We start from the raw sequence: 14,715 nt of genomic DNA on the forward strand, positions 1-14,715 counted from the left end.
CGCCGCAAGGCGGAGGATTAGCCTAGTGAGTGTGGCGCCGGCTTGAAGATTAGTTTTCATTGCTACTCTTTGGGGGTTGCCTGTGCTCAGAGAGGAGATGAAATAGGCTGTATTTTTAGAGTTATGGCATGGGAATGGATGTTTGGCATCGCGTTTAGGATGCTAGTTGGGATCGCTGCAGTTCATATTGGAGGGCCTGGTTTGACTCATGCCTACTGTGCTTCTCATCTGACTTCATGCTCATGTGCACCTGCCAGACAGCAGGGGATGGTTCAAGTACACCAGTCCCTGCCGTTCACATGGGAGACCCAGATCGAGTTTCATGCTCCTGGCTTTGCTGTGGTCCAGTCCTAGCGGGTGCAGACATTTGGGAAGTAAACCAGCAGGTGGAAAGATCTCTGTGTGTCTCTTTCCTTCACTGCCTCTCTGCCTTTTAAATAAAATGAAAAATAAAAAAAAAATAAAGTGATGCCGTGAACTAGATAGCTTGATACTGATGGTCCTTTCTTATTTTATAGGTTATTAAACAGTTAAATACTTTACCTTCATTTATTACTTTTAAGGAACTTTTCCTTCAGAACTCTTAGAAATGCGCTAAAACACTTGTGCGTGTTTGTGTGGTTTCTCATTTTTAACACTGTGCTGTTTTGTTTAATCCCTGTGGCAGTGTTGTAAATTTTTGGCCTGAGGTCTAACAGGCTGCCCCTGGGTTTTCTTAGGGCAGCATGGTATTTATAGTCTATTAGTTGGTTTCTTGTTTTTGTTTATATCTGGATGCTTCCAATGATGAACTCTGCTCTCTGTTGTCTTATACTCTGCTTCTCCAATTTTTGTTAGCTGCTTTTAAACCATGAAATGAGTTGTATAGCCTTTGTTGTTACTGGAGCCAGTATTACTGGAGCCAGACATATAAACATATGTCCTGGGGGCTGAAAACATGGGCACTCACAAGATGAGTGGACTTTAAAAAGTTCATGGAAAATCGAATTAAAAGATAAGTTAATTTTCTGGGCTCACTTCGGCAGCACATATACGAAGATAAGTTTATTTTCATGCAAAAAGTTTCGCAGTCCGTGCATAGGTTTTTGGATAGTACACATTTTGCATGAACTTTCTTTTTTCTTTTTTAAATTTCTATAAAGCAAACAAATTTCATGTTTTTCATATATGCAGTTGTAAGAGCATAATGATGCTTCTCCCCAACCACTCCCTCCCACCCACTCTTTTCCTTCTTTCTTCGTGAACTTCTTTGAAAACTCCTTGGGTGTGCGCATGCGTGCATATATATCAATAAATGACATAATGTGTGGGATTTCCTTAAGTAATTGGGGAGGAGGATTAAAGTCAAAAGGGGTTAGATGAAATTGTCTTAGAATGTATTGACAGTTGTTGAAGCTAGATTTATTTGATAAGTCTCTTAATTTTTGTAGTGACTGAAAGCTTACATAAAAATATATGTGTGTTTGTAGATATATATGTGCTGAAGTACCAACCCCAGGTTCTCTGACTTACTTGCAAGTAGTAATTGACAGGAGGCCAGCATGCAACCCCGGACAGGGTTTATGGTGGCTTATGCTGGAACACAGGGAGACAGCATGGTGGGAAGAGGTTCTGCTGATTGGTTCTCTAGCGGGAGCTCAAGGTGTAGTTGTAGGGGTTTGGAGCAGCCTGGACTCCGTGCTTTGATCTGCACCTGCTCTGGAGTTCTGGATCTTCCTGCTCAGCACAGGACACGTGGGTGTGCTCCTGGCTTGGTGCTCGGTGCAGGCACAGGTCCGTTGTTTGCACACCAGACACTCAAAATAGCAGTGTTGCTTACTCCCGCCAGTCCAGGAAGGTCACGTGTTGGTCTCATTGGTCTATCTTGGGTGTGAGTGCAGGCGGGAAAATTCCCTAATAGGGTACTAGGGATTCTTTTGGGGTTAGGATCTGGATGCTTCTTGCTCCTGATTGGTTTGGAGCTGGAGATGGGTACATGTCCGGTCAGGAGGGGTTTAGTTTAGTGAGCTTGTTTCTGTCCTGGTTCACTGGGGATTGGAAAGAGGGCTGGCGACACAAGGTTCTGTAGGTTAATAAATGACAGAAATGCCATATATTATTTATGTCCTGTCACCTCTCCCCACCCCCTGGTGCATTGTATATTAGCATATTTAAATCTCCTGTATGTCTGCAGTTAAGGAACCTGCTTCAATTTGTGTAACATCCAGTTTCCAAAATGTATTTGACCACTTAGCACCCATTGATAAATTGTAAAGTATTATCTCTGAGAGACTCACTAGGAAATAATATCAGTGTGGACAGGGCTTTACAAGAAGGCTGTGAGGCTTAAAATAGAAAAGAGAAAAAGAGGTGAAGCTTGCTTAAGTAGAGGTGTGAGGAGGTTTTAAGTTGATGTGTCAGAGTGGGACTCCGTTTTCTGCCTAGGTGGGGTTAGTTGGACTTAATTTTAGATAATAGGCTTCTTTGTTGGCTGAAAGATTTATAGTTTTTGGTCCCCAGAAGTGTTCTGTATAGCCGAGTTAATTGAAATATTGAAAAGCTGTATGTGTTGGGTGTAGTAATTGGCCCTAAGTGCTGTCTGAAGCAAGACACCCATGGGTTTCCAATTGACTTAAAAGCAGAAATTGTTTACTGTCACTTGCCATTAGATGAATCTCAGCACTGTTAAGGGATGCTGTTTCTATGCATCTGAAAACTTTTTCAGAGTGGCTTGTCACTGTGAGTCGCTATTGGTTAGGGTGGGATTATCTTATGGTTTGTGAACTCTAATAAGACATAATTAAGAAACAACCAACTACAAGATATAGTTGAATATAATAATATCGGATTTAAAAGTGTAACGTAGATTTGGTTATCTGAGTGAAGCCATATCTTATGTGATTATATATGATACACATCTCGAATGTTTCTTCACCGCGTTTTTTTTTTTTTTTTTTTTTTGTGCGCGCTGAGAATGGTGCGGAGGGTCTCTTTATAATTCGTCAGAGGCATTTGTAGACTGTTGGTCATATACGAAGTGTAGGAGACTTGGTAGACGTCCTCCTCCACTTGTTGAGTGTTCCCGTTCCTAGCAGCCTCTTGGCCTCTTCAGTTCCTGCTTTCTCTCCTCGCACTGAGAACTGCCTCTAGTTCTCCTGCTGGCATAATAGGTATACGTTGCAGCAGGCATTTCAGAGATGGGCTGTTTTGCATTTTAAAGGAAAAGAAAATCTGACTCTGACACTTTGAAATAAGGGCTAAATAGATGTAATAATGTAACCAAATGTGTTCTGGTTAAAAGCAGTTTGGGAGAGAAAATAGCATCCGCATTTTGAAGAAGCACATCAGCTAAAGACTTTTTTCCCCTGTGTTGGGATCATAACAAAAGGAGTTTTATGTTCTGGAAAGATCAATAAGCTAATAATTTTTTTTCCTCCTTGGAATGAGATTCCAAAACTAGTTAACCCTTGAGCATTTGTTGAGATTGTAACCATGCTCAGTTTTTGCCTTAAGATAATACAGTAGGATATTTAGTGAACAAAGATGACTCTTTGTCTTTCTATTGTGAAATTTAAAAAAATTGTTAGAGAGGCTGGCATTTAGCCTAGCTAACACGCACGTTCCACATTGAAGTGTCTGAATTTGAGTCCTGTCTCTGGCTGCTGACTGTAGCTTCCTGGTGGTAATGCGGAGCCTGGGAAGCAAAGGTGATGCCTCAAGTTTTCTGGTCCCTGCCATCCACGTGGGAGACCTGGATTGAATTTCCAGTTTCCAGCCTTGACCTTGGCCCTGCCCCAGCCCTGGCCATTGTGGGCATTTGGAGAATGAGCTAGTGGATGGGAGTTTTCCTGTCTCTCAATAATTTAATGAAGATTAAAAAAAAATTCATTAGGATTGTCCTTATGAGAAAGAAGGTAGTGCTGATGGGGGTTAGGGTAGGGTTTAGGTACAAAGACTGTAACATCTAATTTGCCTGTTCAGAAACCCATTTTAAGTACTTTTCAGAGTCAAAAGGGGCCTGTGTTTGGTGCAGCGGGTTAATCAGCTGTCTGTGATGCCTGATGTGAGTGCTGGTTTGAGTCTGGCTGCTCCACTTCCGACCCAGCTCCGTGCTGATGCACTTGGGAAGGCAGCAGAAGACGGCCCAAGTGGTTGGCCCCTGTACCCATGGGGGAGACCTGGAAGTAGCCCGAGGTTCCTGCTTTGGACCTGGCCCAGCCCCTACCCTTGTGGCCGTTTAGGGGGTGAAGCAGTGGATGGAAGCGCATGCTGTGTCTCTGTCTTTCTCTCTCTCTCTCTGTTGTCTTCCCTATTTCCCTCCCTGTCTCTGCATCTCTGCCTTTCAAATAAATAAATAAATAATCTTTAAAAAATCCTGATGGGAAAATCTTCATCATAAAAAAAGAGTGAGAATCATGGAGAAAATCTGATTCTTACTGTAGATTGTGCTCTGTAGAGCTGTCACTTCCTGATAAGTGATTTTTGGGTAGGTGAAACCTTACTTGTAATTAGTTTTTCTTGCTTGCTTGAAGGGATTCCATTAATTGTTTTGTTAATCTTTATTATTCCTGGAGGAGAGGTCACTGGATGCCAGTGCGAAATGCCCTTAGTAGACAATTATGCCTATTAACTGTTTTCAGAAAGCACAACTTAATGCTAATTATTCTGCAGGTGTCACCAAAATTTTGTGTATTATGTTAAATATTTCTTATAGCAGGTTAATTGTTTTAGTTATCTGAGGCTGTATTAGGCAGCTGATTGTTCTTGTGGGTTTGCCAAGAATCTGTGTTGTTTATGGCTAAGGAGGTGGACTGATAACATTTGCCTTGAGAATTTAACCCACTCAGGTAACATCATCTGATACTATTCCTCTTGGGCTGCCGTAACACAATCTCAAAGACAGGGTGGCTTAACTAGTAGAATAGTTTTCTCACAGTTCTGGAGGCTGCAAGGCCAAGATCAGGGTGCCATCAGGGTTGTTTTGTGGGAACGCCTCTCCGCCTGGCTTGTAGATGGCCACCTACGCTGTGTCCGCACCTGGCCTTTCCCCTGCGTGGAGAGGGCTCTTTCCTGTCTCCTCTAAGGACGCCAGCCCCATTGGAGTAAGGCCCTGCCCTTCTGACCTTTATTATCCTTTATCACCACCTGTCTACAAATGTGGTAGCCTTCAGGGTTAGGACTTCAGCATGTGAGTTTGGCAAGGGTATGGGGTGGGCACATTTCAGATCATAACAGACAGTACCCTGGGGACTCTTCTTAGTTTGTTACAATCCCTTACACTGCTTCTGGGATGATAGTCTGTCTCCCTATGGGTAATCTTGAGGGCCAGTCTCTTCATTTTCCACAAGTGATTGTCAACATTACTGCATGCTTTTCTGACATATTTGATAGTCTTCTAATAGCTCCCAAATACCAAGCATTTGTACTGTACACTCTCTTCAAAGAACTGCTGGTCAGGCTGATCGAGCACACGTTTTGCTGGGAGGGGGAAATGAATAAAACATTGCTGCAGTTTGAATAGGAAATGACTTCCAAGCTCAGGCAGATAGCTGAATCCCCAAATCACAGGTTGATGGCACTAAGAGGGTGGAAATTGATCCAATTCTGGTATCTAGGGAGTGGGCCTTGTGGGAAGTCTGTAGGCCAGTGGGGCACGAAGGTTAGTTACAAAAGCCTAGTAATTCACAGAAGGAGGTTCACTTGAAAAGATTTATTTTATTCAAAAGGCAGAGTTACAGAAAGAGAGACGGAGAGACAGAGACAGATCTTCCATTGGCTGGTTCACTCCCCAAATGACCACAATGGCCAGGCTGAAGCCAGGAGCCAGGAGCTTCTTTTGGGTCTTCCATGTGGATACTGGGGCCTGAGCACTTGGGCCATCTTCCACTGCCTTCCCAGCTGAGACTTAGAGAGCCCATATAGGATGCCAGCTTTGCAGGCAATGGTGTTACCTGTTATGCCACAGTGCCAGCCCTCTGAATTGAGTTTTAATGTTATGTTCTTGAAGGAACTTACAAGAAATGGCTTTGCAAAATTTATTAGTTTGTTTGCAGAAGGTTGTGGAGGAGATCATTCCCCATGGTATATAATGTCTTCCTGTTATTCTAAGTGAAATATTTCTTTTTGCTTCTTTAGAGGAACTGGATCTGTCTTTCTGAGAGGGAGATTTTTTTTTTTTTATTTGAATGGCAGAGTTGCAGAGGCAGAGAGAAAGAGGTCTTCCATCCATGGTTCACTCCCCAGTTGGCCACAATGGCTGGAGCTGTGCCAGTCTGAAGCCAGGAGCCAGTAGCTTCATCTGGGTCTCCCATTTGGGTGCAGGGCCCTAAGGACTTGGGCCATCTTGTACTGCCTTCCCAGGCCATTGCAGAGAGCTCGATCCGAAGTGGAGCAGCCGGGACTCGAAGTGGCACCTATATGGGATGCTGGCATTGCAGGACGCGGCTTTACCCACTACGCCACAATGCTGGCCCCAATCGGGTCACTCTTGGCCGTCCTTTCCTGAAGAGGCATTTCTTGTCCTTTTAAGGCAGGACTCATTCCTCATGACCGCCTCATGTCCTGCATCTCACTGCTGCTCCTAAGCACTCAGTGTACAGGCACCCTACACAGTTCCTACATAGATGTACTCAGGAACTTTACAATGGAGGGAGCTTTAGGGCAGAGGTGTCCAGCCTGAAGACTAGATGAGGCAACCACAGGCAGGACTCAAAATTCAGTAAAGCTACAGCAAGTTAATTTTTAAGTTATTAATTTTATATGGCTCACAAATGATGTTATAAATACCTTAATGACCTTTGGCAGAAAAAAGATTCGCCACCCCTGCCTTGGGGGATTTGGGCTAAGATGTCGTGATTTGTAGCTTATCTGTCTTACCCCTTAGAAAGTATCAGCTTACCTGATTCAGTCACATTCTATATTTTATAAAGGGCATTCATACCTTGAATGAGGCCTTAAAACAGCTGGGTGAAGCGCTGTTCTTATTATCTAGCCTGCTTTACAAGGCCAAAAACAGACCCCAGAAGATGAACTCAGTTGATCAAGGTCAAGTAACTTGAAAGGCATGGTCTTATTCTAATCTTGTTTGTTTTTCATTCTGGAGCGTGTTCCTTTGCTGTCTACATGGATGCCATGTTGCTGTCTAATTTGACTGATTTGATAAGGATAGTAAGGCACTTTTCTCTGCTGCTCCTCACGGTAGCAGTGTAGATTTGTGTTTCTTTCTTTTTTGCATCCTGTTAGTCTGTCTTTGAACGGTATTGTTCCTCTTTAGTGTGGGGTCACCTTTTGGAGACTAACCTTATTTTCATGGGTGTGCTTTTTCTTGTATTTGATCTTCCTTTCGACTTTTTTTTTTAAAGAATAATATCGACTTTTATGTGCTTTCTCCTGTCTGGACTCTATTACTCTATTAAGTCCAAAGTGAAAGCAAAATTGCTCCATGCAAGGAGCCCCTGATGGTGACTAGTGATTTTCTTTTCAACACATTTGACCTGCCACACTAAAATCCAGAAGCCAGCGCAAAGGGAGGACACACACAGATGCTGTGTTCAGCCTCCAGTTGCTTACCTGGAGGTTTGATGCCTGTTTACAGGATTCACGAGGAGCTCAAGGTGGTGAATCCACCAGATCCGATCCACATGCTTGTTCCTTCCAGGTGCTGTTGGTAGTTAGCTTAACATGGATCATAGTCCTTTTAGCCCATTAGGTAAATAAATTCTTTCCTGGGTATTAATTAGTCATGGATAGAGATGTAATTCATCATGGAAAATACCAGCGCTGTCTTCGTGCAAAATTCCTGGTGATCCAGAAATGTCTTTGTGTCCAGCTTCACTGGAATCAAGTTTACCCTTTTATGTTCCTTCGTGAATTCAACAATAGTTTGCATATCATGAGATACATGAGACACAACGGAAAAAATACAGTTATTTGGTAACTTGAGTGTACCTTAAAGTGGCAACTTTAAATCATTTGTCATTTGTCCTTTGCACATCTTTTTTTTTTTAAATATAATTTATTTGAGAGGCAGAGTTTGAGAGAGAGAGAGAGAGAGAGAGAGAGTGATCTTCCATCTACTAGTTCACTTCCCGAATGGCAGCAACAGCTGAAGCTAGGCCGATCCAAAGCCAGGAGCCAGGAGCTTCATCTGGATCTCCCACATGGGTGCAGGGGCCCAGGGACTTGGGCCATCTTTCGCTGCTTCACCAGCAATTAGCAGGGAGCTGGATTGGAAGTGGAGCAGCCGGAACTTGAATTGGTGCCCATATCAGATGCTGGTGCTGCAGGTGGAGGCTTAGCCTACTGTACCACAGTGTCGGCCCCATGCTGGTGACTTTAGCTCATACTTTTAGACATTCTTAGATTGATTCAAGACTGTTACTACAAAAAAAAAAAAAAATAGCTTCTTAGTGCTCTGTTTGCATCCCTAGCTGTCCCCTATTCTTTATATTCGAGCATCGTGATTAGGGTCCGGTCGTGCAGCTCAGGAATTGGAGGTGGGGAAAGTGGGCTTTCCTGGCATGCACTGTAGGAAGAGCCTGGGCTTTGGAGTCGAGCACACGTCACTTGAATTCCAGCTCTGACTATGAGCTGTGTGCATATGTGCAAGTTACCTCTCTGAGCCTCTCTGTTGTTTCTGTGTGAAAAGGGTGTTGATCCCATCTATCTCACACACTGTTTTGAGGACTGTTTTAGATTATGTATGCAGAATGTATTGTCTGTATTGTCTGCTGTGTTACAGAGGTTCAACAGTACCTCCCTTTCCCAACATGGAATACGTGGATACAAGGATGTGTGTAAATGCCTGCACTGAGTTTTAAAATCTCAGAAAAGCAGAGGGTGAGTGAGAGCTGGTTTCTCAGCACTTACTGTCAAAGGGATCTTGGGTAATTTTTGGACTCTGGATTTTTAAAAATGCAGCATATTTTTCAGCCAAATTGTTAAGGATACAGTGTCCGTGTTGTGAAAAACAAAACTTCTTTCTGTTTAGAAGTGTGGTATCTTCTTTCTGAGCACATCTTGAGAGCCTGGATAATGGCCTCAAGAGGCCAGGCAAACCAAGTTCAAGGTCTGCCTCTGCTACTTACAAGCTCTGTGCGCTGAACAAAGAACTTCATCTCCTCGTCTCTAAATCAGATATAATAGTTGTGCCTGGGGCTGGTGCTGTGGCATAGTGCATAAAGCCACCAGCTGCAGTACTGGGATCCCATGTGGGTGCTGATTTGAATCCTGTCTGCTCTACTTCTGATCCAGCTCTCTGCTATGGCCTGGGAAAGCAGTAGAAGATGGCCCAAGTCCTTGGGCCGCTGTACCCCTGTGAGAGACCTGGAGGAAGCTCCTGGCTCCTGGCTTCAGATCGGCTCACTTCCAGACTTTGCGGTCATTTTGGGAGTAAGCCAGCAGATGGAAGACCTCTTTCTTTGCCTCTCTGTCTCTGTCTCTGTCTCTCTCTGCCTCTGCCTCTGCCTCCGCCTCCCTGTAACTCTGCCTTTCAAATAAATAAATAAATGAGTAAATAAATAAATAAATCTTTAAAAAAAATAGTTGTGCCTGCTTCATATGATTACTGCCGGGAGTAAATCAGTTATTTATGTCTATTTATTTCTTTCAAGATTTATATATTTGTTTGAAAGGCAGAGTTACAGAGAAAGAGAAAGAGATCTTCCATCTGCTGGTTCACTCCCAAAATGGCTGCAATGGCTTGGGGTAGGCCAGGCTGAAGCCGAGAGCCAGGAACTCCAACCAGATCTCCCACATGGGCACTTGGACCATCCTCTGCTGCCTTCCCAGGTGCATTAGTAGGAACTGGGTCAGAAGTGGGGCCGCTGGGACTGGAACTATTGCCCGAATGGAATACCAGTGTCCGCTTAACCTGCACCCACACCAGCCCCAGTGAATTATTATGTCTAAGCCTCTTAGATGAATGCCTGTCCCCCGTGTGTGGATGATAGCTGTTTGGGGCGGGGGTGGGCAGGTGAATTCACAAGAAAGTAGCAAGGATGGTAGGCTTCTTGGAAGTCATGATGTAGCAGAAATAGTTGAAGTTGAAAGTATTTAAGCTGTGAAAAGCAGAACTATTGAGAAGTTTTTACCATGTAAAGGGAAATATTATAGAAGAGAGAATGGACTTATTTTGTGTTACTATAAAGCTGCAGTTAGGATTAATGGGTAGAAATTGTACAGAGGCTGATTTTATTTTATTAAAATTAATTTTTTATTTTTACTTGACAGACACACAGAGAGAAAGTACCCGTCTGCTGGTTCACACTCCATTATGACTGTCCATAATGGTTGGGACTGAGCCTGCCCCAAGCCTAGAGCTGGGAACTCAGTCCTGTTCTCCCACGTGGGTGATGGAAAGTCGGCCACTTGAGCCATCACTGGCTGCCTCTCAGGATGCATGTGAGCAGGAAGCTGGGACTGGAGCAGAGCCAGGACTCTAATCCAGGCACTCTGATGCGGGATGCAGGAGTCCTAAGAAGCAGCTTACGTACAAGGCCAAATGCCAGTCCTTTATTTTATTTTAATAAAAGGCTTTGTTACAGGTTGGGTTGTTCAAAATTGTGTTGTGTGGCTTTGTGAGATAGTGAACTTCGTATCTCACAGAGGCTTAAAAGCTGAACAGAGGTTCCTGGCCCGGGTGGTAGGAGAAGCTGGATGGCAAGTGTTCTTGCTGTGGGTTCAGGCCAGTAGACTGGGTTAACACAAGGTAATCTAGGGTAGGCATTTGGTGTAGGGGTTGAGATGCCACTTGGGACTCTCACATCTCATGCCAGATGCTTGGGTTTGAGTCCCAGCTAATGCACACTGTGGGAGGCAGCAGCGATGGTTTAAGTGGTTGAATTCTTGCCCCCCCTACAGGGCCCCAGATTGAGCTTCCTGCTCCTGACTTTGGCCTGGTCTGGCCCTGGCTAGTGCAGGCATTTGGAGAGGACATGAGTAGATGGAAGATAGCACATTCTCGGTGGCGTTCTCTCTGTCTCTGCCTTTCAAGCAACAATAAAAGAAATGTAAGATAATCTCAACACTGAAACTTGTTGGATTTTGATAGTATGCCTGGGAACTTTCCCCTAGAAATTACTGCTGTTTCATGCTATTTCTATCATTCATTGATTTTCTCAAGTATTTATTGTCTGGGACATTGTTTTCTGGCCTCATCTTGCAGCAAAGAAAATAGAGCTTGGAAATATTGTGTGCCTACACTATATTTTTTGATTTCTTTAGATTTATTTACTTATTTGAAAGGCAGAGTTATAGAGAGGCAGAGGCAGAAACAGAGAGGTCTTCCATCCGCTGGTTCACTCCCCAGATGGCTGCAATGGCCGGAGCTGCGCCAATCTGAAGCCAGGAGCCAGGAGCCTCCTCCTGGTCTCCCACATGGGTGCAGGGGCCCAAGGACTTGGGGCCTCCTCTACTGCTTTTCCAAGCCATAGCAGAGAGCTGGATCCAAAGTGGAACAGCCGGGACTCGAACTGGTGCCCATATGGGATGCTGTCTTTGCAGACTGGGGCTTTAACCCACTGCACCACAGTGCCAGCCCCTGCCTACTATTTCTTGGCACTTTGCTATCACACAGTCCTTGAAAAATCCCACTGGCTTAGGTTGTTGGGAGACCATCTCCTTGGGTCTTCTGCATTCCTGAGATGCCTGTGAACACTTTTTGTTTTATGCTACCTGGTAAGGATGTTTGGCAAACAGCCTTGGAAGTAGAGATAGTGTTTCCCCTCAGAGCCAAAGAGCAGGCAGGTTTCCAACCATAAAAGCTTCCACTCTGCAAACTCGGGCTTCCTCTCCAGTAAGTCCTCTTGTGTGCAGGCATCCATTTGGCCCCGTTGGCCTATCCCCTGTGGGACTGGGGGGAAGGGAGCTGATGCAGATGTGCGGGTGCTCTTGGTGCTTGGAGAGCTCTGAGTCACAGAGTACCGAGTTTCTGAGCAGGAGTCGTGTTTGCTCTCAGCACCCATGAAATTGGCAGACTAACTTTTGTTCGCTTACGAGTAGGATAAAATCTGAGGCTCTTTATAATTCCTGACCCGAAGAAAGAGTGAAATAGCAATCAGAGAGGCAAGGCTCATGCCCAGAGCCACATGATCTAGGATTTGTGGGCGGTGGGACTTGAACCTTTCTCTCCAGAGGTTGTGCCTCCCATTATCTTATGGAGAAATGCTACTGCCTGGCACTACTGCTTTGATTACTATGACAACAATAGCCAACAGCAACAGCCAACATGTGAGTGCTGATGAGATACCAGGCCTTGTTTGAGCTCATTTAATTCCCTCGATACAGGAGCAAAATTAGATGCTGGATCAAGGTCATATAGCTGGTAAATATGGTGGAGACAGGATTCTTCGTTGTTGTTGTTTTAAAAGATTTATTTATTTGAAAGGCAAGGTAACAGAGAGAGGGAGATACACAGAGAGAGATTTTCATCTGCCAGATCACTCCAGCAATGGCTGTAACAGCCAGATCTGGGCTGTGCCAATATCCTTGTTTCCATCATGTGTGTGCCAATATCCTTGTTTCCATCATGTGTACTTGGATCATATTCTGTCGACTTCCCAGAGGCGTTAGCAGGGAGCTGGACTAGAAGTAGAGTAATCAGGACTTGAATTGGCTCTTTGACACGATACAGGATGCCCATGTCATAAGCCGTGGCTTAACTTGCTGCACTGCAGTTTGAGTCCAGAGGTCACAACTCGGTAACAGTTAGGAGCATCGTCTGAAAACAGAGCAATCTGGATTTTAAATCCCTGTCCTGGGATGGGCATTGTGGCACAGCGGGTTAAGCAGCCACTTCACTACCCACATCCATGTTGGAGTACCAGCCATTCCGTCTCAGATCCACTTTCCTGCTGTGCACCTTGGGAGACCCTAGGAATGGCTGTAGTGCTTTGGCCTCTGCTACCCACGTGGGAGACCCGGATGGAGTTTCTACTCCTGGCTTTGGCCTGGCCCAGCCGTGACTGTTGTGGGCATTTGAGGGGTGAACCAACAGATGGGAGATCTCTCCCTTCCCCTCTATCCCTCTCCCTTCCTGCCTCCCTCTTACAAGTAGGTGAAAATAAAAAAAGTTAAAGAAGAAAAAAAGTAATGGCATCTTTGCCAGCTCTGTCTTAAAAAAAAATACATCAATCCCAGTCCTGTTCCTGACCTTCATTGTGTAAGTTGTACTCTCCTTCAATCTCAGTTGTTTCATCTGTGAAGAAAAGATGGAGGGGGTGGGATGAATATAGGACCCACTCCCAAGGACTGTTAGGAGGATTAGACAGACATTCTGTGAAAATGTACAACACAGCTGGTTGCTGGGAGCTTATAAACCTTTCTAAATATTAGGAGCTATTGTTATTTTTATTCTTCTTGATGCCTCCCTTTTCTCTAATTAAGAAAAAAAAAATGGTGCATCCTCTTGAGAGTTCAATAATATAAGTATTTTTGACCAAAGGCGAAATGTCATGCATCCCAGTTTTACATCAAGAGGCTGAATTTCAGATGTGGGGCCAACTTGGCACAGGATATGTCTTATAAAAGCATTCTCTCTAAAGATGAAAATAGGAGGGAAACTCTCTTGTAGGCTTAATTTATTCCCTCATCTTCATGTTAAGTAACTCTTCCTACTTCCTACATAACTCCTGAGGATCCAGTAATGTGCTGCAGTGACAGCTGGTGCCAATGACAGTGTCCTCCATGGGCCTGACATTTTCCTTAATGGTAATTCTCCCTGGTTAAGGTAAACAATGTGCAGTATTTGACGTGTTTCCTCCCACAAATGCTAGTGCAGAGGAAAGTTAGAAAGCGTCGTGTTGATGGCAAAAGACGGCTGTATAGCTTAGAAAATTCGGTGTTTTCTGTTATCCAGGGGAATTGATAGAGTTAAATATCTAAGAACTCTTACCTCTGGGATAGTTGATGAATTGAAGGCATTTTCTGATTGCACTTTATTTTAGATGAATAGCCTGGAAGGTTTCAGATTTAAAGAGCAAAGTTATGTATCATAGACACAACAGGGAAGACAGGCTAAGCTACTCAGTACCGAAATACTGCAAATAATCCTGGTAGCTCTATCTTTGAAACCAAGTCCCCCCAGCCTAATTCCTCCATTCTGATTTACTTTAACAGTGATCCACTTGTGCAGTATTCTCTACCTTAAAGTTGCCTTTGATGTAGACTGGTTTAGGATTGCTGGTTTACGGATGAGCATACAGGATCTGCTACGGTAAAAGCCTTCATTCCAGTCTTGTGGTTCCCGGTAATGTGGTTCTTCTGTGTCCAGTGCTGGCCTTGTGACTTCTGCCTTTTTCCTCATTATGTTTCTGTCCCCACCTTTGGTCTCGTGGCTTCCCTAACAGTTTACAAAATTCTTTTTGGAGGTTCCACTGAAGTCAAAGACTGGCCTCCTGCATTTCTCTCTCAATTGAAAAAGAAGCTTTATATATTGCATGGCTCAGGAATTCAGGTCCTTTCTCTCTAAATGCTGGCTTGGAGAAGACTTGTACAGTGTTTTGCCGGCAAGTGTCTGGAAGTGGATATGTGATTGATTTGCTGACAGACCAGCTCTGAAAGCAGCTCTAATGGTGGATTTATAATTGATTGCATCCATCATTGGGAGCCTAGAATATTCCCCTCCCTAAATTAAAAAAGATAAATGAAATAAACTAAGGCGAAAGTATGTGCTGAAAAATCTGAGGGAATTTAATGAAACTCTAAATTACCACTGCGAACAGATAAGAGGGAAAGGTT

General features: G+C 44.1%; 1 protein-coding gene across 10 annotated transcripts in view; it reads left to right on the forward strand.

Moving 5' to 3' along the window:
- EXOC4 (exocyst complex component 4) overlaps positions 1-14,715 on the forward strand; it is an 867,110-nt gene that overhangs the window by 10,311 nt on the left and 842,084 nt on the right. The window lies entirely within an intron of this gene.

Source organism: Oryctolagus cuniculus, chromosome 3 (genome assembly GCF_051225735.1).
Source record: "Oryctolagus cuniculus isolate XC-2025 breed Fujian yellow rabbit chromosome 3, ASM5122573v1, whole genome shotgun sequence".
In the NCBI taxonomy this organism is placed as follows: domain Eukaryota; kingdom Metazoa; phylum Chordata; class Mammalia; order Lagomorpha; family Leporidae; genus Oryctolagus; species Oryctolagus cuniculus.